General features: G+C 51.5%; 1 protein-coding gene and 1 long non-coding RNA gene across 2 annotated transcripts in view; both read left to right on the top strand.

Annotated features, from left to right (window-relative positions):
* Positions 1 to 3,592, top strand: part of EPHB1 (EPH receptor B1) — a 77,676-nt gene extending 74,084 nt beyond the window's left edge. Inside the window, exon 17 of the mRNA XM_051781769.1 lies at positions 3,215 to 3,592. The gene's annotated coding sequence lies outside the window, so the exon portion shown is untranslated. The remainder of the gene's footprint in view (positions 1 to 3,214) is intronic.
* Positions 3,593 to 9,285: 5,693 nt separating this feature from the next.
* Positions 9,286 to 22,094, top strand: LOC127468549 (uncharacterized). Its single transcript, XR_007903595.1, has 3 exons — positions 9,286 to 9,545; positions 16,710 to 16,888; positions 21,934 to 22,094. It is a non-coding gene; the product is annotated as an uncharacterized LOC127468549 (long non-coding RNA).
* Positions 22,095 to 22,963: the final 869 nt, after the last annotated feature.

The following is a 22,963-nucleotide window of genomic DNA, read 5'->3' as shown; positions in this document are numbered from 1 at the left end:
CCAGCACATGGACATTGTAGGTGACGTGACCGTGGATGGGGTGGCCCCGCCCGTGGCACAGGTGGGATGGTGTTGAGGTCTCCTGGCCCATCTCTGGAGGGAAATGCTGGAGGAGGTTAATCTGAACAAACCAGGCGTGTGTTTTAAGTGGATTAGTTGAACTCTGCTCCCTCCCAAAACAGACAGTGCCCTTTCGGGGCGGATGTGGAAGTGGATTAGGCAAAAATCTACTTAGCGCTGTGTTAATTCTAGATAAGTGTAGGGGGATTAACGCCTATCCACTTAAAAAAATTAATTGGAGTGAACTTTTCTCCGTGCCCCCAAGTAAACAAGGCTCAGCAGCTTCCCCCATCCACAGCTTGGGCTGTGCCTTTCCCTCCTCTGCTCTCCCATCCCCACACGTGGTGCAGGAGCTGCTGTCACGGTGGGGGGAACCTGCTCCTCTCTTTGATTATCCCCAGGGGTCTCATTAGGCGGTTGAACCCTTATGTGAGGGTAGGGGAGAGAGGGCAGGAAAATTATGGTCCCCATCAGTGCAATTATCAATGCTAATTAACACCGAGCAGGACTGAGGGTGGGAGGAACAGCCTGTGCCAAGTGTTGTCTGAGGAGCTGAGAGAGCCTCGAGCCTTGAGAGGGCTTCCATGGACAGGGGGGTGTGGAACATGCTCACTTTGGTTGGTTTGGCTTTCTCCCCCCAGTGCTTTGGGTGTTCCCTTCACATTCCCCAGCCTAAATATTTGGGAAGGTGTCCACTGCCAGAGGCTGCTGTGGGCAGGGACTCAGGTCTGGTCTTTTGTCTGGGGTTAGTGCCTGGGTGGCAGTGCCATGTCACAAACCCAATGGTGCCCAGATGAGGAGAGGGCTCTGGGAGGCTCCTGCCCCAGGGAAAGGGCAGTGAGATGTGACTCCCCTTTACAGGGGGGGGTGGGTAGGGAGAGCACCCTGAGGCTGGCACCTGCCTGCATCCCAACCACTGCCTGCATCCCAACCACTGCCCACATCCCAGCCCACATCCCAACCACTGCCCACATACCAGCCACTGCCCACATACCAACCACTGCCCACATCCCAACCACTGCCCACATCCCAAACAATGCCCTCATCCCAACCACTGCCTGCATCCCAGTCACTGCCCTCATCCCAACCACTGCCCGCATCCCAACCATTGCCCGCATCCCAGCCCACATCCCAACCACTGCCCACATCCCAGCCCACATCCCAACCATTGCCCACATTCCAACCACTGCCCGCATCCCAACCACTGCCCGCATCCCAACCACTGCCCACATCCCAACCATGCTGCTCACTGCCCTGTGGCCACGCTGGGGGCCGATAACGCCTTCCCCCATGGAACATCCTCTCCCATGGAACGCCTTCCCCCATGGAACACACTCTCCCATGGAACGCCTTCCCCCATGGAATGCCTTCCCCCATGGAACGCCTTCCCCCATGGAATGCCTTCTCCTCCCACAAACGTGGCCCTTTTATTGCTGTTTGTGTCACGCCAACACTTCCAGGCTGAGATCAAAGCCCTCCACGCTGCCTCGCAGGGGTTCCCACGCTGGAGCTCAGGGAGGAGGAGGAGGAGGTGTGATGAGGGGGTGATTCAGTACCTGGGGGATGTGCTGTGCTGTCCCCTCCCCATCCTCCTCCAGCTGTTCGTGACCTGTCCTTTGGGATCCATCCTTTGGAATCGGTCCAAATCCTCTGTAGCTGTCCCCGGACCGTTTTTGCCAGGACAAAGGGCAGGGCTGCAGCTGGTGCGGGAGAGCCGAGCCGGCAGCCGCCACCCCCGGCAGGGTGCGGGTTCCCCAGGGAAAATAACCCCCCAAACCCTTCCCCGTCCCCACTGCTGCCGGGCGGGTCGGGCGGCGGCGGCTGAAGGAGCTGGGAAAGGCCGTGGGGGAAGGTGGAGGTGGAGCCGGGAGCAGTGCCCGGGGCTGCAACCATCGCTCATCACCAGCTTTAATGTGGCCGAACCCGCAGCCGATACAAATCCTGTCACCACCCGGACTTGGGCACCCACCTCGGTTTATACCCATCCCCAAGACCCGCCCGGCTCAGCATCATTACATTAATTATATTTCTGTTACTGCTTTTTTCCAACTGTTTTGCTGTTCTGTTCCCAGTTACATTAAGGGGAGCTGTGACACCAAATCTCCAAGCACGGCACCAAAAATGGACCCTTGTGCCTGAGAAATACCACTCAGCAATATCTTTTCCCCCAGCTGAAAGTCCTTTTTTCTAAAGATAATCTCAATTTCTCTTCTCTTTTCTCTGCCCCTTTTTCCACCAAGCACTACATTACTAAATAAAACTTTCATTACTACCTGGGTTTGCTGAAGAAAAAAATTATTTCCATTCAGGAGAACGATGAATTTTAATAGGAGTGAAATGTCAGGCACAGCTGGAGTGGGTTTCTGAAAGCATCGGTATGTTTGGAGAGGCACAGGGACCCCGGCAATAATTAGCCAGTGAGCCCCAGCTTTCGGTGGCCCAGCAAAGGGACCCAGCAGTCAATTGCTTTGTTATTTAATGTGCTGCCTTTATGTTTCCAAGGTGCAATTGTATATTAAAAGTGTCTTTGGCTCTCCAAAGTGGCTAAATAATGGAATTTTGCTGCTGGGCGGCACTTCTTGGTTGCAGGGTGAGGAGAAGGTGCCCCTGGGGCTGCTCCTCTGGTTCCGAGACATTCTGGCTTCCCCCCAGGAGTTGGAGAAGATGGGGATTTTTTGTTACATTGGAAAATGACTCATGGTGCTTTGTGATTTGCTCCTGTGTTCGACCCCGGGGTGCTCATCTTGCTGTGGGAGGTGGGGAAAAGGCAACTTGGCTGCTGGGGCACATGGAAACTCTCCCGCCCCCAAAATTGCATCTCAGCCTCCGCTCCCCGAAGCATCTCGGCTTCACAAAGAAATCCGTCTCCTCCGTTCCTTTCCTTTCCCCCCTGAGGAGAAATAGAGAGCTTTCAGTGAAATCATCATTTTTCTGACAGCATATTAATTAATCCCTGCTTTTAGTGTTTTTTTTTTCCCCCTTTTTTTTTTTTTTTGAGAGGCTGTATCTGCTGCAAGAAGCCTTTGGGTTTCACTGGGTGCAGTCCCCGCCGGCTGTGGGACGGGGTGGGGGCTCGGTGGTGAAGGATGTACCGAGTCTTGAGCACTGGGTGTGCTTATTCTCACCCTTTTCTCCTTTCCCTCTTGCCTTGCAGGGGCATCGAGTCCAGCATTGCAGCGGGGCAGCAGCGCCAGGAGGGGGTCCCCAGGGACCGCTCCCCCACCACCCACCAGACGATGCTCCGGGAGGTCCCCGCAGCGCCCCGGGCCCCCGTCCCCCCCTTCCCTGTCCTGTACATAAACAGTGAGATGTCTGTAAAAGATTTCAACCCTTGGAATTTTTTTTGCCCTCCCTCCCCACCTCCCAGCCCGCCTCCCCCCCCCCTTCCTTCCCCAATTTGTTGATTGTGTTGAAATTGTCGGAGTTTGTAACAGTAACTTTCAGAGAATATTGTACTAAAGAGAAAATTGCACTCAATAAAAATGATGAAAGAAGCCTGGTCCCTCTCCTTCCCCTTCCCAGGGGCAGCCTTTCCGCTGACGGCTTCTCCTCAGCTCGGAGCTGGGGGAATATTTGCCATGAATATTCATTTGGGGAGCTGGCAGCGCTCCATCACTCCTTGACTTACCTCGAATGTTGATGTCTATCAGATCCGGCTCCCCGGTTTGTAAATGAAGTGACTTTATTCTCGGCGATCCCTATCGGAGGTTGCTTGCTGCAAAAGAGCCAGGAGAAGGAGTTTTCTTGGCACAGGTTTTCCCGAGGAGCGCATTTCAAAGCCCTCGTGTGCGATCGCTCGGGGAGGCCGCGCTGGAAGCGCTGGCTGGGATGAAAGCACCGCCCATGCTGGCTGAGCACGGCGGCTCCTCGCTTCCCGAGTCCTGCTGGAGCCTGTCCACGAAAGGCTGATGCTCATCTTGAACCTGCTTTCCCTAAGGATTACTGTACATCGTGGCAGGAAAATGAATTCTTCCTTTTTCACTGGCTGCTCTTGGGCATTGTATCCTGCTGGGATCACACAACCCATCCAGCTCTCTCAGACACAGGGTGGGATTGTTGGGATGTCCTGTGCAGGGCCAGGAGTTGGACTTCATGATCCTTGTGGGTCCCTTCCAACTCAGGATATTCTATGATTCTGTGATCCATTCTATCCTCAGTCCCTGAGGGCAGCTGATCCTGCTGGCACTGGGAACATCCTCCAGCCAGCAACGAGGGCTAAAACAGGGGCTGGAAGTTTTGTAAATGGACAGATTTGGAAATATGCAGCCACCACTGACATATTTGGGGTTCTGAAAAAGGAGCTGCTACTGGAAGAGCTTTGGGGGTGTGGGACACAGGCTTCCCACGCAGGGAGGTGAGTGCTGGTTCAGCTGGAGGTGGAGCTGGCACATCCCCACGGTCCCTGGCATCCTGTAAATCTCCCATCAGTGCTGGTGTCGATTTGGGGTGTTACCATCTTCAGGTCCTTGCTGCTTCTCCAGGGTCATTATAGCTGGGATTTTTTTTGTTTATGGGGTTTTTTGACTGAGTTCCACGTGCTGGTGGCTCCAGGTCCCTGGGGCAGGACTCCACCGCCCTGGGCTCGCACACCACAGTGAAGTTTGCCTCACACTTGTACACAGGGGGAGGACTGTTTTTTCGGGTGTTTTGGGTGGTTTTTGCCAAGCTCATCCCGACAAATGAAAGCAGATTATCTCTGCCATAAAATCCAGCCTCCTGGCAGGACTTTGGACACACAAGATGCAAATAGGCAGCAGCTGATGGAGGGCAGAGCAAAGTTGTTTGTGTGTCCTTAATTGAGTAGATACTTGATTTAATGGGCTACTGGTGTGGTTTAAATGAGTGTTCGTGTTTCTTGAATCCTCTGGGATTTGGGGCCCTGAGAGGGTATATCCTTTACACAGGTCGCTCCAAGGTTTTCCCATTAAGTAACCGAAAGACATTTACAGCCAGTGCTTAACATTCCCCAAGTAACTTGCTTGGGAATAGCCTTTTAACGGGGTCTGGAGGAGCCCTGCTGACAGTTTGATGGTTAACGGGGCTCTGAAGGAGGGTCTGGAGCCCCTCAGCAGAGCCTGGATGTGTCTGGCCAGTCCCTGTTGGACCCTCACCTCCCTGACATTGGTTTATACAGCTGCAGCCTCTGGCCCCTGTGTTTTATTCCCCCCACGAGCCAACCAGTCACCAGCTTCACTTGCATCCCAGCTGGAACGAGATGTCATTTACTGAGGCCACACAGCATCCAAAAAAACTTTCCCTGAGCTTTGAATATAGACACAGGTGGCTGTCACAGCCAGAACAGAGACCAACCCTCAGGATAAAAAATCTTTCCTTCATGGCTCTCAGGTTTGAAAAATGGAAGCAGCGTGTTGGCTCCAATTACCCCTCAGCAGCTCCCAGAAATCTGGATGTACCCGGTGCTCCAGCACACCAGCGTGATGCCGGACTAACTCCGGCACTGTGGTGGAGTAAATCCTTATTTGCCCCACTGCAAGGAGAAAATTGAATTGGGACTGGGCTTGATATGGGATAGGAGAAGGAGGGCTCCCTGGGAGACATGATGTTCCATGGGTGCAGTGTGCCCTGGAGGATTCACACGTGGGGCCTGGTGGGAGACACTCTCATTCCCTTGACGATGTTCCCATCCCATGCCACAGGCCTGAGGACAGCCCTTCCCAGGGGAAGAAAGCGGCTGGGAATGTATTGGCTGCACAGACACCTGGGGGCAGTGAAGGAGGAGGAGGAGGTTGGAGACACACACATCCCTGTCCTCTCCCACCTCCCCTCCCTCCCACACTCAGCAGTGAAAGACAAATAAAAGATGAGCCCAAGAGGACTATTGGCTAAATTGTAATTGGAGCAATATGGTCTGATGATAAAGTTTTGTGCCAGCCCACATTAACTGGCAGCAGCTGCTGGAATTATTGGAGATGCCTCATCGCCTATCCAAAGGGCCAGGATTTCCTGGAGGACAAGCCAGGCAGGCTGCAGTGGTGCTGGAGCCAGGAGGGCTCGGATGGAGCAGGGCTGAGGCTGCTGCAGTGTTGAAATCTCCAGGCCGTGTGGGAGAGGTTTTTGGGGATGCTCACGAGAAAGTCAGCTCCTGCTGCCAGCCAGATGTCTCAGTTCTGTTTATCTGGTCACACACTCATGCACAGCCTGCACCTCCCTGCACCCCAGGGGGATCAGGACAGGGCAGGATTTACTCCACACAATTTGCTTTTAGCTGCATTTCAGGCACTGCCTTGATTAAACCTGCACAGCTGCCCCCCCTCACTGCCCCAAAGCCACCGCCAGTGCCGAGGGGGGGATTCTGCCCCTCTGCCCTGCTCAGGTGAGACCCCACCTGCAGAGCTGCCTCCAGTTCTGGGGTCCCCAGCACAGGAAGGACATGGAGCTGTTGGAGTGAATCCAGAGGAGGCTACAGAGAGGCTACGAGGGCTGGAGCCCCTCTGCTCTGGAGCCAGGCTGGGAAAGCTGGGAGTGTTCACCTGGAGAAGAGAAGGCTCAGGGAGACCTCTTAGTTCCTTACAGACACTGATGAATTTATTTCCCCGAGCTGTTATGAGGAGATGGGGTATTATATCTTTTTTATACACAGTAAGCTTGAGTGTGGATTTGGGAACCTCAAAGCCTGCTGGCCCCCTGGGAGGCTGGGAATGCTGCTTTTCCACACACTGGTTGTGTTGGGCACCCAGCAGTGGCTGTGAGCATCAGACAGCTCCAGGTATCCCAGCAAGGAGGGTGGATGATGTCCACTCCAGAGATGGTGGTCTCCACTCATCCTTCATCCCAGCAGCTCCATCCCCCGGGGAACCCACCTTCCCTCCTGGATTTAGTATCCGTTTGGTGCCTTGGCTCTGTGAACACGTGGATCCAATGTCGTGGGTGGTGACTCCTCCTCAGGACTGTGGTGTGGGTGCTCTGAGAAGCCCATCTGCCTCAGTGCTGAGGAAGAGGGTGCAGCTTTGCACGCCAACCAGGTCCCCAGATTTGTGTCCAGCTGGAGATGGTGCTGGAAGGTGGTTCTTAAAACAGCTCCAGTTAAACCATCTCAGCAGCTTCACCCACTGGGGTGGGTGGGATTTTCCCCCAGGACAACTCAGGGGAGGTTTAGGTTAGACATCAGGAAAAGGTTCTTCCCCCAGAGGGTGGTTGGGCACTAAACAGGCTCCCCAGGGAATGGTCACAGCTCCAAGGCTTGCAGAGCTCCAGGAGTGTTTGGACAATGCTCTCAGTGACAGGGTGGGATTATTGGTGTGTCTGTGCAGGGCCAGGAGTTTGGATGATCCTTGTGGGTCCCTTCCAACTCAGGACATTCTGTAATCCCACGGTTCTAAGTCAGAGAGAAGCCTGCTGGATTGTTTGTCTGGGGGCTGCTGTTCCCAACAGGAAAGTCACGTATCTCCGTAGCTGTAAACGCGTCCCTGGGATTCCTGTGGGCACCTCAGAAACTTCCAGAGTGCAGGAGCATGCCATCCCTGCCTGTTCCCCTTTCCCATTTGCTGCTGCAGACATTCCTGACATCTCCCCATAAAATGCAAACAAACATCCTCCTCCTTTCCAAGGCCATTCCTAGTGGATCCTGTGCCCCGGGTGAGCTCGCTGCCGGCTCCGTGGCTCACAGGGATGTTGTGCCAGCAGTTTCCCTGTGGTGCTTTGTGGCTCCACACCCTCCCCGTGTCAGCAGAGCTGCCTGTGAGACGCTGCTCTCGTTAGAGCAGACACAGGCACCGATAGCCCTGACAAGCAGCAATTACTGCGCTGACAAAATAAAAGTTTTGAGTTGTTTTGCAAATATTTTTGAAGCCCCGATACAGCGGCAGGAGTGGGCGTAATTACACATAAAAGTGTATCTCCTTTATAGTCTTTTAATTATCTACTCAGGTGAACCATAATTTGAGGGGAAATGCTTTAAATCTGTTCATTTCTAGTAAGAAAAAATGAGGTGGGAGAATGTTATTTTAATGTAATTGGGAGAAGGCAGGGCTGGCTGGCTGGGTGAGGGAGCAGGGAGCTGCACTGTGCTCCCGGGACCTCGGGCTCTGCTCCCTCCCCTCTCACCACACCAGTCCTCTCTCCCTGCTGGATGGTACATCAACACCATGGTGGAAATAAGTGCCTGTTCACATGTGGTGGCAATACTCTCATGTCTTGTCATCAGCCTTCCTGAACCCAGCTTTGCCAGGACCTGCCCTGTAAAGCCTGGGATCATTGGGGGACCCCCCTGAGACTGGTCTGCTCTTGCAGATCACTCCAGCCACACCAGGAGAACCTCTGAAGGTCAGTGTGGGATTGAGAGTTGTGCAGTGGGAAGGGAATCGTGGCAACAGGAGGGACTTTGGGCTGGAAGGGACCTTAAGGCTCATCTTGTTCCACCCCTCTTTTCACTACACCAGGTTGCTCCAAGCCCCATCCAGACAATCTGGGCAGCTCCCGGGACTTGGCTCCTCTTGCTGGGGACCCAGGTCCCCACACTAGTGGTAGCAACTACGTTGCTCCAGGCTGAGTCCTGCATTAAAACTGGTTCCAAGACTTCCAAGCATTAGCTGACACACTAATTTCCTTTCTTCCACTTCCACTCCTGGACTGCTGTCAGCTGAGGCGCCTTTTAAAATAAGTTATTTCCATCCAGTCTGCGTTCTTCCAAGAGAAGAACGAGTGTTGAACTTTATTTTTCTTATAATGACTCCTCAGAGTCCCAGATAAGATCAAACCCTGGCTCCTTTGGGCTCTGTGCTCCACACATGTGGTACATCTCCTGCAGAACCTGTAAGAACAGATGATCCATCTTCTGGGGTGGAAAGCTAAAGCATGGGGGGATCAGGTGACTTTTCCAGGAGTCTGCAGGCAGCCTGTCCCAGGGATGCTGCAGGTGCTCGTGTAAGACACTTGGCTGTCTGTGTTTGCTTCTCCCAAGGATCTTCCCAGCTAGAGAAGAGGGAAAACCAGGCTGTTTTCATGGTGCTCTTGCTTTCCCAGGGAGCCAACAGCCCTCGCTGCCTGTCTGTGCCGCTCCTGTTATCGTGAATGTCAAGCACTTTGCAAACAGAGGCATTAAATGTCAGATCCTGTCCCTTACAAGCCCTGCTTGTAATTTGAATGCTCAGACATGCTCCGTGGTCACCTCAATCCCGTTTCCTTCCTCTGATAACAGCATCCCTGGTACCACTGCGCTGTGAGGTGAGGTCACAAAGCAGGGCTCTTTACACTGCTCTGGACCTCATCCTCCCTCCCTGATAGTCAGAAATACTCAGGATCAGATTTGCACCTGCCCCCCTGCTTTAGGGGTGGTACAGGCATTTTGGGTGGTGTTTGGATCCCAGTGACTCTGGTATCTCTGCTGGACCCTTTAACCATCAGAGCCAAGCATCCCTTGCAGCTGTGTCCAGGTGAGGGCTCTTCCCCTTAAAAGCTCCTGGCTCCAGCTGAGGCAGAGCTGCTCCAGGATTTCTTGTGTGGATTTGTCCTTGCTTTCCTCTTGGGTAAGTGAGATGAGGCATGAAGCTTGACAAGGCCAAGTTCAAGGTCCTGTGCCTGGGTCAGGGCAACCCCAGGCACAAATACAGGCTGGGTGGAGAAGGGATGGAGAGCAGCCCTGAGGAGAGGGGTTTGGAAGTGGAGAAGAGGGAAAGGCTTCAAACTGACAGAGGGTAGGGTTAGATTAGATATTAAGAAGAAATTGTTCCCTGTGAGGGTGGGGAGGCCCTGGCAGAGGTTGCCCAGAGAAGCTGTGGCTGCCCCTGGATCCCTGGAAATGTCCAAGGCCAGGTTGGACAGGGCTTGGAGCAACCTGGGCTAGTGGAAGGTGTCCCTGCTCATGGCAGGGGTGGGACTGGATGGGCTTTAAGGTCCCTTCCAACCCAAACCATTCTATGATCTCTCCCATCTCATGCTGCAAACTATCTTGTGGCTTCTCTCCCTTCCTGCTTTTCTGCCAGTTCCCTGTTATTTTGGATAACAGGGTGGCCCAGCAGTGACCGCCGTGTGTCCTTAGGGAGATGACGAGTTTCCTCCATTCCTGTATTACTGCTTTTCCCCTTGGTGTGCACCCAGGTACTGAGCTGGTGCCTTTCCTAGCCCTGGCAGTGGGAGCAGCCAGGGTGGCTGCCAGCTTTCTGGTTGTTTGTCCTTGATGGGAAAGCTTTCCCCATGGAACTGAGAACGTGCCAGCTGTGAGTGCACGGGTGACACCAAGTGCTCAGCTCTGTTCCATTTGGTGTCTCTGAGTTGGGGTTTCTCATTTGCACCGTGGCATTGACACAGTAAAATAATACATAAAGCACACACAATAAATTAAAGCAAATACTGCATGTGCCGGTGCCCAGAAATTTGGGACTTGCTGCAAGGCTAACAAGATGCATTTTAATAATTACAAATGAACCTGTGGCCAAGAGAGCCTTCACTGAGCACACCTGTAATGAATGCAGATGCTGCTGCTCCCTTAGAATGCAGATAATCACATTTGCCAGTGCATTAGAGATGATTTAGGGGTAAACAATAGCTTCCATCTGAATTTGTTTTACAACCTATTTGCTATAGTGGGTACCTTTTTTCTATTATTTGAAATAATTGTAAATATTTTACCAGGCCTTCATGCTGCAGTTGTTTTTTGGGTTTGTTCGTTTCGTGTTTGGTGGGTTTTTTAATGTTATTTATTATTTATTTACGGTGAATTGACAACAATTGTGTTCACCCTCCATCTAATCCAAGGAGCTCATGGTTGTTTCCTCCCCTCTCCATCCTTTGTCAGAATAATTGTTCTTCCCACAGTGCCTACTGCATGGTTTGTAAGCTTATTTCAGGCTCAGCTGTGGGGATTAGTGATAACGCTGCCTATTGTACCAAGGTTCATATTATTTAAAATTGGAACTAGAACAAAGGCAACTCAATCCCAGCTCCTCTCTGCTTGGGATGCAACAGCATTTACTGACACTGTCCAGGAAATCCAAGGTATGAGCTGAGGCTCGGGCAGGAGCAGGGAAGGGCTTTTCCTTGGGCTGCCCCTTCCCTGAGGGTTGTTATTAACTCCTCCTCAAGCACTGCCTGTGACCCAGAGATCTTCAAGTAGCTGGTGCAGCAGGGGTGGGATGTTGTGTTGTGGTGGAAATGCTCAGGTTTTATTTTCTTCCAGGTTAGCAGGGTCTTAAAGGCATCCCAATAGGTCCACACCAGCAGCTGAGTGAAGCTAGGGATGTTCCCAGCTCTGGTGATCAGCTGGCCTCTCACACACAGCCCTACTGCAGCTGGGCTTTGGTTAAGGAGCTTGAGTTAACAGCCCTTTCCCCTCTCTGCTTGATCAGTAATGCGGGACCAGGTCTCCAGCAGATAGCCCCCATCATACATATATATATATACATACATATATATATATATATATATATATACACATATATATGTGCTTTAAGCCAGATTACTGCCAGGAATGTTCCCAAGAATGCCTTGGTGTTCTTGGGCATCAAGTGTCTTTCAGGAAGCTTCTCCTGATTAGAACAGAGGAGCCTGTGGCAGGACTGTGTGGTCACCCTTGCCCTCGTGGTGGGAAGGCTGAGAGGGCTGGAGTTCCCAGGCTGGCATGGCAGCAGTGCTGGCATCATTGGACCTCTCCCCTGGGATTCTGCAACCCTCTATCCCTGGTTATTCATGCCTTCACTCTTTAGATTTCACTTGGGGATTCAAGGTATGAAGGAAAGTGTTGCTGCCTCTCCTTCCATGGAGCTTCTACAGCCACTGAGGTTCATGGAATCAGGGAATATCCTGAACTGGAAGGAACCCACAGGATCATCCAGTCCAACTCCTGGCATTGCACAGACACCCCAGCAGTCCCACCCTGTCCCTCAGAGTGTTGTCCAAACCCTCCTGGAGCTCTGGAAGCCTTGGGGCTGTGCCCACTGCCCTGGGGAGCCTGGGCAGTGCCAACCACCTTTCCCTGAGATCCAACCTGACCCTGCCCTGACACAGCTCCAGCCATTCCCTGGGTGCTGTCCCTGGTAGAGGATTTTACTGTAATATTTTTGTTAGCAATGTTCGACTCCCTGCTCAGCTCTCCCTCTACCCCATCCCTGACCCCAAAATCCCACACTTGGTACCCCCTGCATGGTGATGCTGACTTCTTCAGGCTGGGAGGTGCTGGTGTGCCCTGCCCTGGCCACTGCTGGTCCATGACCTGCCCATCACCCTCCTGTCCTACCCCAGCCACAAAAGGAGCAGAGCGTGGGGTGTATGTGTGTGCATGGAGGGCGGTGAGAAACCCCAGACACACAAAAGCTGGAGGAACCACCAGCAGCTGTAACCCTGGCAACTGTGTCTCAGGATTTGAATGTAATTATACCTCGAACGTGATAAACACTCCGAAGGACTCCTTATGTGGAGATCATACTAAACAAGTCTTTGAAATTACCCTCATCAAATATTGATAGAGGGAGAGTTTTGTTAAAAAAAAAAAATAAAAAAAGGGGCAAAGGGAAAGGGAGAGAAAAGGCGAATTCTTGCTGCTGCCCACGGGCTGGGGGTTAATGAGGATCTGTTGGTTTATCACCACGGCGCAGGGCCCACCGAGGGCTCCGGCACACAGCGGAATTAAAAGCGGGGGTGGGAGGGTGAGGGAAATAAACCCATCAGGTGAGGCAGCTGTATCGATTGGCATTTTGTTTTATGTTTGGCATGCAGGAAAGCCATCCCAATAAACACCATTTATCTTGCCCAGCCCTGGCAGCCAGGGTTTAATTGCTTCGGAGGGGGAGTGGGCGGAGGAGAAGGGGCGTTTCTGAGGGTCCGTCAGGGTGCAGGGTTGTGTTGGGCAGCAGAGCACTGAGGATGGAGATCTCCTCCCACCTGTGGGTTTGGAGACTGTAGGCAGAATGTTTTCCATTGGGAGAGCAGGTTGAAGTCCCAGGTGGCTTTCAGCACCTGTGGAGCAGCAGTGGAAGAGCATCCCTGGAAGCTGTGGGGTTGGCTCAGTGCGGGGATGCTCCAGCACTCAGTGCTCCTCACTGGTACTCATCTCCTGCCAGCACCCTCTGTCCTGGAAGAAGCTGACCAGGGACCTTCCCTGGCTCTGGTGGGAAGGGAGGGAACTGGGCTACACTGCTGTATTTTCACCCTCTTCTTATGCCTGGGAGGTGTGAGAGATCTCCCACTTAATAACAACAGCATGAATGGTGTTGGGACTGGCTGTTGCGCTCAGCAGGTGCCCTGTCAAATGCTTGGAGGAGCTTTGGTGAGCAGAGCAGTTTCTTGTCTCGAGTGATCTCCCAGCAACAAGTGGGGCTGGGAAGAAAATGGAGGAAGAAAAATCCAGTGTTGCCTGGAAAAAGGAGCAGCTAAAACTTCATCGGAGCAGAGGATCTGGAGATGTGGAGGAGGAGGAGAGGAGAGGGAGACAGCTCTTCATTCTGGCTCTGCAGGCAATGAGTGTCAGGGAAAGAAGGCTGGAGAGGGCCAACTTTGTGAGTTGCTGGTTGTGAGGTATTTAGTGATTTTATGAGTTTGCTTTTAATGGGGAGAAGAGGCAAAGAGCCGAGCACACGGGTGCCCTGGCTGCAGTTTTGGTGGTTGTGAGTGTTGGCTGATTGACCATAACTAACTCTCACCTGGACTGATGGAGACCTAGAGGTAAAGGTGTGTTCTCCCTGTGTGCTGGGGGAAGGAGGGTGGTGGTACCAATGTCCCCTGTTTCACCTGGCCAGGGGTTTTATCACTTAAAGTGTTTATAGAGACAACCTGAGCACCAGAAAAAAACAGCTGACATCTCCATGGGATCCACTGTGGGAGCAGTGGCCAGTGCTATGGCCAGGGGTGACTGGGAGTGCAGCCAGAGGACAAGCAGGATCCTTCAGGGTTTTAACATGAGTGATGGAGGCATGATGGAATTACCAGCTTGGTGGAGAGCTGTCCATCCCTGGTGGAAAACCTCCCTTTCCCCATCGAGCATCATTATTCCTGGCAGGCCTGCACTTAAAAACATCTCAGCACTCTCAGAAGGGACCTGGCAAACGTCTCCCGAGCAAACAGAAAACCACTTTTCAGCTCCAGCCACCCAGATCTGCAAAGTCAATCTGTTGCCAAGAGATGTGCCAGAATAGATGATGGCTTTGCAGCCTGTGACCGAACAAGAGTGGCACAGAGCTGCAGAGACCCACATGACATGTCCCTTGGTCCATCCCCAGCTCTGTGCCAGGCAAACATGCTCTTTTTGCTGGGAGCAGCGGGCATGGCTGCGATGCACAAACACTGGAGCCCCATCAAGCACTGCCGGTGATTTTATGGGCTGCTTGGAAACAGTTGGAAACCTCTGTGATGCCAGCGCTGAGTATTAGTTACTGTTACTGTAGCTGGGAGTGGAAAGAAGGGTGAATTGCAGCTCTAAAGGATGCTTTTGGGGTTGATGGTCCAACGTGGGGGGTGGGTTTCTGGAGCACGAGGCAGCTGTGACTCAGGTGTGGAAGGCAGGGAGTCTGCAGTGGCGGGTGATGGTTGTTGAACAGCACGGAGCGTGTTGGAGGGAAAGGGCTGCAGGTTGTCCTCTGAAATGTATTTCACAAATGATTTAAAGAAAGCTGCACTAAGCTTATGGCTGCCCTGCCTCCTGCAGAGCTGCTGGCTGGAGCCATTCCATCCAAGGACAGACTGGGGTGGATCCTGTCTAGTACGTGCTGGTGAGCACTTGCTGTGAGCTGGAACAGGGAAGAGGGATCTGGACAGCATGTTGTATCTGAAGCCTTTGAGGAGGGATCCAGATGGTGTCTGCATCTCTTGTTTATCAGGCTAAAAATAAATAACTTTAAAAAATCTCAGTCTTCCTTTCCCACTGAAAATTACCACGAATTCCTCGTTCTGGAGCCTTTGGAAGGGACGAAGGGAGCTGGGTTCATACACAGCACCCCTGGGAAATGCTCCTGCCATCGGCAGAAGGTGCCAAGGGCTGTGCAGATGCTTTGAAGGGAGAGCTGCTGCATGAGGGAGCTGAGAGGTGTGTGTAGGAGGACAGATGTGGACGCACATCACCTGGAGGGTGTGCAAGGAGGAAATATCAGCTGAGGGTAAAAGCGGTGCTTTGACCTTTTGGAAGAGCTGTCTGTGTGAGGTGGCTGAGGTGCAGTGAATCATTTAACAGAACAGCTGACTCCTTGGGCTGAGCCAGGCAAGGAGTGTCCCAGCAGAGGAGCTGCTTCTCCCAAGAAGGCTCCCAGGGTTCATGCTTAGATGGTTCCTTTAAAGGTTAATTCTCAGTGGCAGCATCTGCAAGAAAACCTGGAGTACTCAGAGGGAACTCAACCCACTAAAAAGGGTCTTCATGTTTGTGAGTCTTTTTGGTCTTTGTTTTTTAAATGTTAAAATTTGCTCTTATTCATTTCTCGAGATAAAAAAAACTTAAGAGAAAAAGCCAACCCTCCAAGCTGGGCTCCCAGTGCAGAGGCACAAAGGGACAGCCGTGCCGTTCCCGGAGTCGGTGGCGCGGTGGGCTGAGCTTCCTCCTGCTCCGAGGTGGCACAATAAAGAGCTCCTGCAGTCATCTTTTTTTTCCTAGGAGTTGCATTGTTAAAACCTTCCGTGGGGAAATCCAGGGACTGTAATTGCTCTGGTCTGACTCTGCCTGCTGAGCCGCTTGAATTAAGTGGGTGTTTTGGCATCCTGAGCAGAGCCTTGTGGGAAGTGACCTTCGCCTTCCGCCGCTGCACTCTGCAACCTGCCGCTAATTAGGATGGAGAGAGCCCTCCTTTGTTTCCAAACACCAGTTTACCTCCGTGCCCGCGTTCTGCCGGGAGCTGCCCGGTGTGACTCGGCGCATAATGAGCGGGGCACAGCGGAGGGTCGGGCTCCGGCACCGCCGAGCGCGGCTTTTAACACGGCGGAGCTGAGCGGGAGGGCGAGCCCGGCCCCGAGCCGCTTGTGGAGCCTATTCACAGCACAGCCTCTCATTAGCCAGCCTCGGAATTAACATCTGAAACGATGCTTTGTGGGGAAAAAAAGAAACGTAGTAAAAAACATCACTTCCACGGCTGCTTTCGGCCGGTATTTGCAAACTCGGAAGTGGCATCAGCGGCACTGGGAGAAGGGCATCGCTGGAGCTGCAGATGGGAGGGATTGGAGCAGGTGTCAAAGGTCCACGGCTCCCTTAGAGAATCACAGAGTGGTTTGGATGGGAGAGGACCTTGGGGATCATCCGGTTCCAACCCTCATGCCGTGGACAAGGACACCTTCCATGAGCGATGGGCTTTGCCTGCCCTTGGGACCGTTCACCCAGGTCATCCCTCCTCTGATGAGAACTGCCTTGGCTTCAGGCACTGGTTTATCTGTGGTGGGTGATGGAAGAGTTTCTGCCTTTTGGAAAGACACTGATTTCCAACCCTATAAAAAAGGGACAATGATGATCAAGTTTTCAAAGATAAAACTCGGCACAACCCCTTCAGGAGAAACTGGAATAGGGGGCACTTAGAGGGTTCAGGCCAAATTTACTCAGAAAGATTAGTTAAACTATATTAAAGTTCTCTGTGAATGCCCCCCTTCAAATGCAATCTGGTCAACATCATTTGTGTTGGAAATGATGTTGGAATTAATGTCACTTCGGTTCTGAATGAGGACACACTGCAGGGATTTGCTAACTTTGAGGAAATCCACTTTAAACTCTCACCTCTAACTCTACCCAGTGCTCCCTGTGAGACAGCGTTTGGCCACAGCTGGGGACAAGCAAACAAGGAACCCAACTGACATATTTGGATGTGTGAAAGATCTCTGCCTGTGCTCTAGAAATACTTAGACTCCAATTCTTCTGAGACATCTTGGGTCAAGAGGATTCAACCCAAAAAGCATCAGGCATATGAGTGAGGTGAGCAGCGGGTTGCAGATGTGTCTGCAGACAGCTCAGCTCCCAGGAGGACATCCATGCAGTCAAAGAGACCTCCTCAAGCAGAGGCTGCTGCTGCTGAAGATCTGGTCACTGCCTGCTGGCACGTGGAGCTCACGCCTTGGAGACCTGCAGGCCCTGCCAGGCACAGGACCTGGAATGGGCAGAGCGGAGAGGGTGTTGCCCTGGGATCAGCCAGGGGCTAAAACCATCCCTGTGGCAGAGGTCTGGTCCCTCTGGGGCAGGTGGTGTGGCAGCTCTTGGCTGGAGCCAGAGGAATGTGCTCTGCACCTGAATCAACAGGGTTTGGGATGTGCCAGGCAGCGAGCAGGTACTCAGAGGAGAGGGCTGTGCTGGAGAAGGGGGTGCAGAGACAGAGCAATCCACCCTGCAGGGACTTCAGAATGAGCAAGCCACGTCAGCTCCACCTCAGCACCATCCTGCCCAGGCTTATGGATGGAGTCTTGCAGGCTGGCTGCCTTTGGGCAGAGCAGATGCTCAGGTGATGTCTGGGTGGAGCAGGATCGCAGCTGACATCCGCAGGAGCGGCAGCACCGCTCCTGAGGGGAGCCAAATCAGCCACTCCTGACCAACTTGGGCAGCCCCAGCCTGGGTCAGGGCCTGGCAGCAGATGGAGAGGTGACTGTGCTGCAACCTGCCCTGGGTGCTGCTGTTCTGTGTTCACTAAGGTACCCAGGGAGTAGGTTGGATCTCAGGAAAAGGTTCTTCCCCCCGAGGGTGGTTGGGCACTGCCCAGGCTCCCCAGGGCAGTGGGCACAGCCCCAAGGCTGCCAGAGCTCCAGAAGGGTTTGGATGATCCTCTGGGGCACAGGGGGTGACTCTGGGGGATGTTCCTGTGCAGGGCTGAGGGTTGGACTGGATGGTCCTGGTGGGTCCTTCCAGCTCAGCACATTCTGTGACTCTGTGGCACCTCACCCCCTGTATGTTCTCCATGAGGATTACCTGGCATGAGCTTTCCAGGAGTTGCCACTCAGCAAGGACAGTGCAGTGCACAGGCTGCCTACCTGCCACCTCCTTCCCTCCTCACCAGTTTTCCCTGTGTCCCTAAATGCTGCTGGGAGATATTGAAGCTTGGATAGTAGCGCCGAGTTGGCAACTTTTAATATTGCTGAAACATAATCAGCTTTTGCTTCTACAGCAATTAGCATGTTATTACCCATAATGTTTTGCATGGCAATTTTGTTGTAAACATTTGTACTAATTCACCATAACCTAATTATTTTTATGACACATAATTATGAAATATTTTTGGAGGAGGAATGGTTTCATTTTCTATTTATACCATTATTTCCTGGAAGTGGCAGTTATTTTTAACACCAGGAAACAGTGTCTCCCCCCTTCCCCAATTAGCCCTTTCTGCTTACTGCCTCGACTTGCTTGGATAGCGCAGTAGCTGTGACGATGTTCTTAGGGAGATGTGTGATGGATTCCAGGAGAGACTAATTGAGCTGTAATTTGTGGTGGTGTGATGAGCAAATGGAGGAACGTAACAAGTGGTTTTCTTTGCTGCTTGGTGGGTACATGTGGTGAGTCCCAGTCACGGCATCTGCCATAATGTCCCCTTCCAAAGTATTTAAGGACAGAGCGATGCGGTGAAGCCGCTACCTCAGGACTTTGTTTCTCAGGAGTGCAACCACCCTGAGCTTGGAGATGGGACCTCTTCAGGGAGGTGCTCTTGGGTTTCATAGGATTACAGAATCTCTTGAGTTGAAAAGGACCCACAAAGATCACCCAATCCAACTCTTGACCCTGCACAGGCACCCCAACAATTCCACCCTGTCCCTCAGAGTGTTGTCCAAACCCTCCTAAAGCTTTGGCAGCCTTAGTGCTGTGCCCACTGCCCTGGGGAGCCTGGTCAGTGCCCAACCACCCTCTGGGGGAAGAACCTTTACCTGAGATCCAACATAAACCCCCCTGACACAGTTTTTGACATCAGTAACCTCTTGCTCAATCCTTGGCATTGCTGGACCAGAACAACTAAGAGATTCCTCAGCCCCCCCTGTCTTCCAGCTTGGTGTAACTGTGTGACTTACTGAGAGGAGGGGGGTGGAGGGTACCAGAGGAGGGTGGGGATGCCCGAGGAGCCAGGAGAAACATCTGGACTGTGCTCCAGGCTCCAGAGAAACATCCTGGGCCCAAGATGCAGAGGCAAATACAAAATGCATGTCTGGAGCCCAGCAGTGCTGAGCCCAGCCCTTGGGGCTGATGTGAGAGGGGGGTTTGAATCCCTGCAGCAACATCTGATGGCAAGAGGCCTTCCTTAATCACATTCATGGAGGCACTGTATAGAAAACGCTCAGAATTCAGGCTCACTCTTAACAAGTATGAAACTTGGCAGGCTGAAAGGCTTGTATATCTTGTCTGATCTCCAGTCTGGAGAGGTCTCAAAACGGAGCCATGTGTAGTGCATTGACATCTTAAAAGAATTTCTAAAAAAAAAAAAAAAAAAAAAAAGCCTTTCTAGATGACTGTATGTCATATAAATGAGATTTATTTCAATGCCTGTCATGATGGTTGAGGCAGTAACAAATCCAGTAATTGCCAGTGCTACGGTCGCATACGCTCTGAATGTTTAACTCTGAGCTACATTTATACAGCGGGTTTGAGGTTATTTAGTGAATCCTTTGCCCATTTTTCTCTCTCTCCTGGTTGGTGGCTGTGGAGTTATGTGGCGTGTCAGCCACGCTGAGCGTGGTGAGTGTTGCATGCAGGCTGCTGTCTCAGAGCCTGCCTATAATTAGCTGTTAATCGTGTGTAACTGATGAGGACCGTGGAAATTGGGTTAAGGGAAACTCAGTGGCCTTTTAAAATCATTCCCAGTGCTGGATATTAGTGCGAAGTCACACTTCCAGGAAGCCTCCAAGTAATCAGAGGTGCAGAGCTGAAATGAGACAGTGATTTTTTTGTGACTGCAAGACCTAAGAACTGAGGTGGGTTATTACATTTTAGCAGTTTTTTGCCCTCCCTGAATACCAAGAGCCAAAAGTGACTTGTCCCACAGCCCTTCTTAAATGAGGTGGCCTTGTTCTTTGGGTTATTCACTACCTGTCAGAAAAGAAAAGGTGACTTGCAAAGTTCTTTCATCTCCAAACTTGTTATCCTTGATCTTTCTGCAGAAGTAATGACTTGAGATAGTGTAAAGACTATCTCACGAAATATCTGGAAAATGAAGTGAACTCCACACTGGGTTACGATCCAGCTGATACTGACACCGAGGTTATCCTTGGCAGATGTCGAATATTTTGTGCCCAACTGTCAGTGGGACTTTTTTTTCTTCTCCCCGGGGATTACACGTCAACAAGGTCATTCCGAACATCAACAAACAGTTACAAATGTGTCAAAACTCCATCCCGTGTTTGATGTCTGTCACTGAACTCCCTTAAAGGCACCACCATGAAGCATCCTGGGCAGGGATTTTGGGATTGAGTCAAGGATATCTCGAAGGTCCCTGGCAATCACACTGATAACATGGGGAGGTCACTTTTGTGTGTGATGAGTTTTTTGCACGGGATCTGTAAGATACAACAAATACAGTTGCAATGGGTGGAAATGGGTCAGTCCTGCTGATTCAATCCCTGTGGGGAATTGTGTCTGGGGTGGGAGCAAACAGAGGATATTTTTGTGTTTCCAAGGTAGCTGATAAAGATCAGACTGACCTAATCTAATGCTCTGGAGGTCAGGAAATTAGAAATAAGAGTTCATTGCAGTGGAGAAGTTTCCTGGCTCATCACAGTCAGGAGGTCTCCAATATACTTGATGCTCCAGGAGATAACTTTCAGGTCTTGGCACTGCTTTGTTTTTTTCAGGAATGGGTAAAATAAAAAACAATAAAAGGAGGCAAAGACAAAGGACACCTCTTCTATATCAAGAATCTTATGAAAAATTCATCTCTTATCACTGCTGGAGGTGTTATGAAGACTGAGTTAATTGTGTGTATGATCCTGTTTGTTAGAGTAGGCAGATTAGTATCTTCTACTCATAAAAAAATCCCCCAAATATTCCACCTGTTTCAATTTCACTGGAGAGCACGTTCATCTCTGCTATAACCTGCTGGGCCACATGCTTCTTATATATGTGAAATTAATACTTTATTACCATCTATTTTTAAAAGCCTTGGCAGAAGGGGGCGAGATGGGCAGCCTGCGATCTCGAAGCACCTCTTGAAGTGCTCGTCACAATGGAGTTTGAAGTGGCTTTTGGAGGTGATGCAGGTGTCGGAGGGTTTGTCCATGGTGAATCCATCTGTGTCAGCCTGGGGCTGAGGGAAGCCACGTGCAGGGCTGACAGGTACCTGAACGCTCCGAAGCCAAATGTGTGTGAGCTCATCCCGACCGGGAATGTCTTTTATTTCCCTCGATTGTGCCTGAAATGTGCTCGTGGGTTTTGCAGGGATGTTGAGGGAGCATCGCAGGAACCGACAGATGGGCTCCAATCTACCCGGGAAGGTGGCTGAGACATAAGTGTTCCAAATTTATGGTGGCCATAAAGAGCCGTGGAGATGATTGATTCTGCTCATTGCTCACGCGGATAACGACGGGTTTTAGAGTAAAGCAGTAACTGATAGCCTCTGAGCTGGGAATTAAATTTCTCCTTCCATGATGTCATCATGATGTCATACTTTATTGCCTGTAATTTGACAGTCTATCAGGGCCCAAGGCTGCTGTCAGCTTGCTGGGGTTCATGTGTGTGACATCACACGTGCTGTCAGCTCTGGGCTCTGATGATGGTGCTCTTCTAATTGTGATTTAAAATGCTTTCCTGATGGGGAGAAGTTATGGCTTTCTTGGGGCATATCTTGTTCCAGGCCAAATGCTGCTGTGGCTGAGGAGGGGGTGTCATTTGGAAAGGTCTTTGGAGGGCAGTGAGTGTAATTCTTGGTGCTGTGTGTTCAGAAAAATATGGGTTCTGTAGCCTGGAGGACCCTGTCACAGTGAGAATGATTGTTAGGGGATGAAAGGGTGGCTGACACTTGTAATCCTCATGTCCTTTGCCTCCCCTCTTCAAAGGAATATTGAACTGCAGTCCTCTAAGGACAGAGAGGAAGGAGAAGAAATATGGCCCCAAACTCATGCATGGCCAGGCTGGTTGATGGATCCTCATGGTCCTCCTTGGAATGTACCTTCTGCTCAAATGAGGACTTTGGGAATAAAGAAACCCCAGGTGATAAGTAATGTACCTCTTAATTCTAATAAGAGACTTTCTCCTCCTGTCCTGGGGAAGTGTGTCCTGCCTCTTCCAACTCCTGGCTCCTGGACCTAGGAAAGGGTGCTCCCAAGGGCAGGTGGAACATGAGCAGCGAAGCCAGACCTGAGTGGTGGCTGCTTGGATTTAGTGAAGGATTCAGGTTGGTATTTGGTTACCATGGTGATACACGTGGTTTTTAACCACGATGGAGGGATGGGTGGATGGAGGAGGGTACAGCAGTGGGCTGTAATCCTGTGTTCCCAAGGCCTGTACCTCCCAGGAGAGCACAGCAGACCCTGAAGTGCTGACCACAGTGAGCTGGTGGAAAGCCCAGAGCACATGTTTTACCCATATACATTATATAAAATCTCTATTTTCTCTTTTTGCTTTGGAGAGAGAATTCTCCAAAGAGAGCAGGTCTCTTGTTTGAGCACGCAGTCACCCTCTTCAGCCCTTTGGACTTCTATCTGTAACCCCCCGTGCTGGTTATTTCTAAGTAGAAAGTTTATTTTGACACTTCTGCTGTGTCCCATCCTCCCTTCAGCCTCCTCCCCAGCTGGCTGAACTGTGTCTGGATTCCCTCGAACAGAAGGGGAGGCACAGGAGCAAAGTCTGTCGTTTTTTTCCCCAAGCCTGTGGCAGCAGATTGCAGCATTTTCTGTCAGCTCATTAATTATGAGGGCGTTAACTTCCAAGGGGGAAAACACTGGGAATACCAAGGTTGCTGCTTGGATGTTATAAATAACACACTGGTTAGTTCTGGAGTGGTAGAGAGCTCAAAAGCTGCCAGGTTTTCCTGGGAATACCTGGAGCTGTTCTGTGTTGGGGCTCTGAGTTAATGGAAGAGCCTGT

This window comes from Manacus candei, unplaced genomic scaffold, assembly GCF_025592945.1.
Source record: "Manacus candei isolate 608988 ecotype Guabito, Panama unplaced genomic scaffold, ASM2559294v1 h1tg000015l, whole genome shotgun sequence".
NCBI classification, from domain to species: Eukaryota; Metazoa; Chordata; class Aves; order Passeriformes; family Pipridae; genus Manacus; species Manacus candei.
The sequence above is the reverse complement of the archived record's forward strand: the minus strand, read 5'-3'. Positions and strand labels throughout refer to the sequence as shown.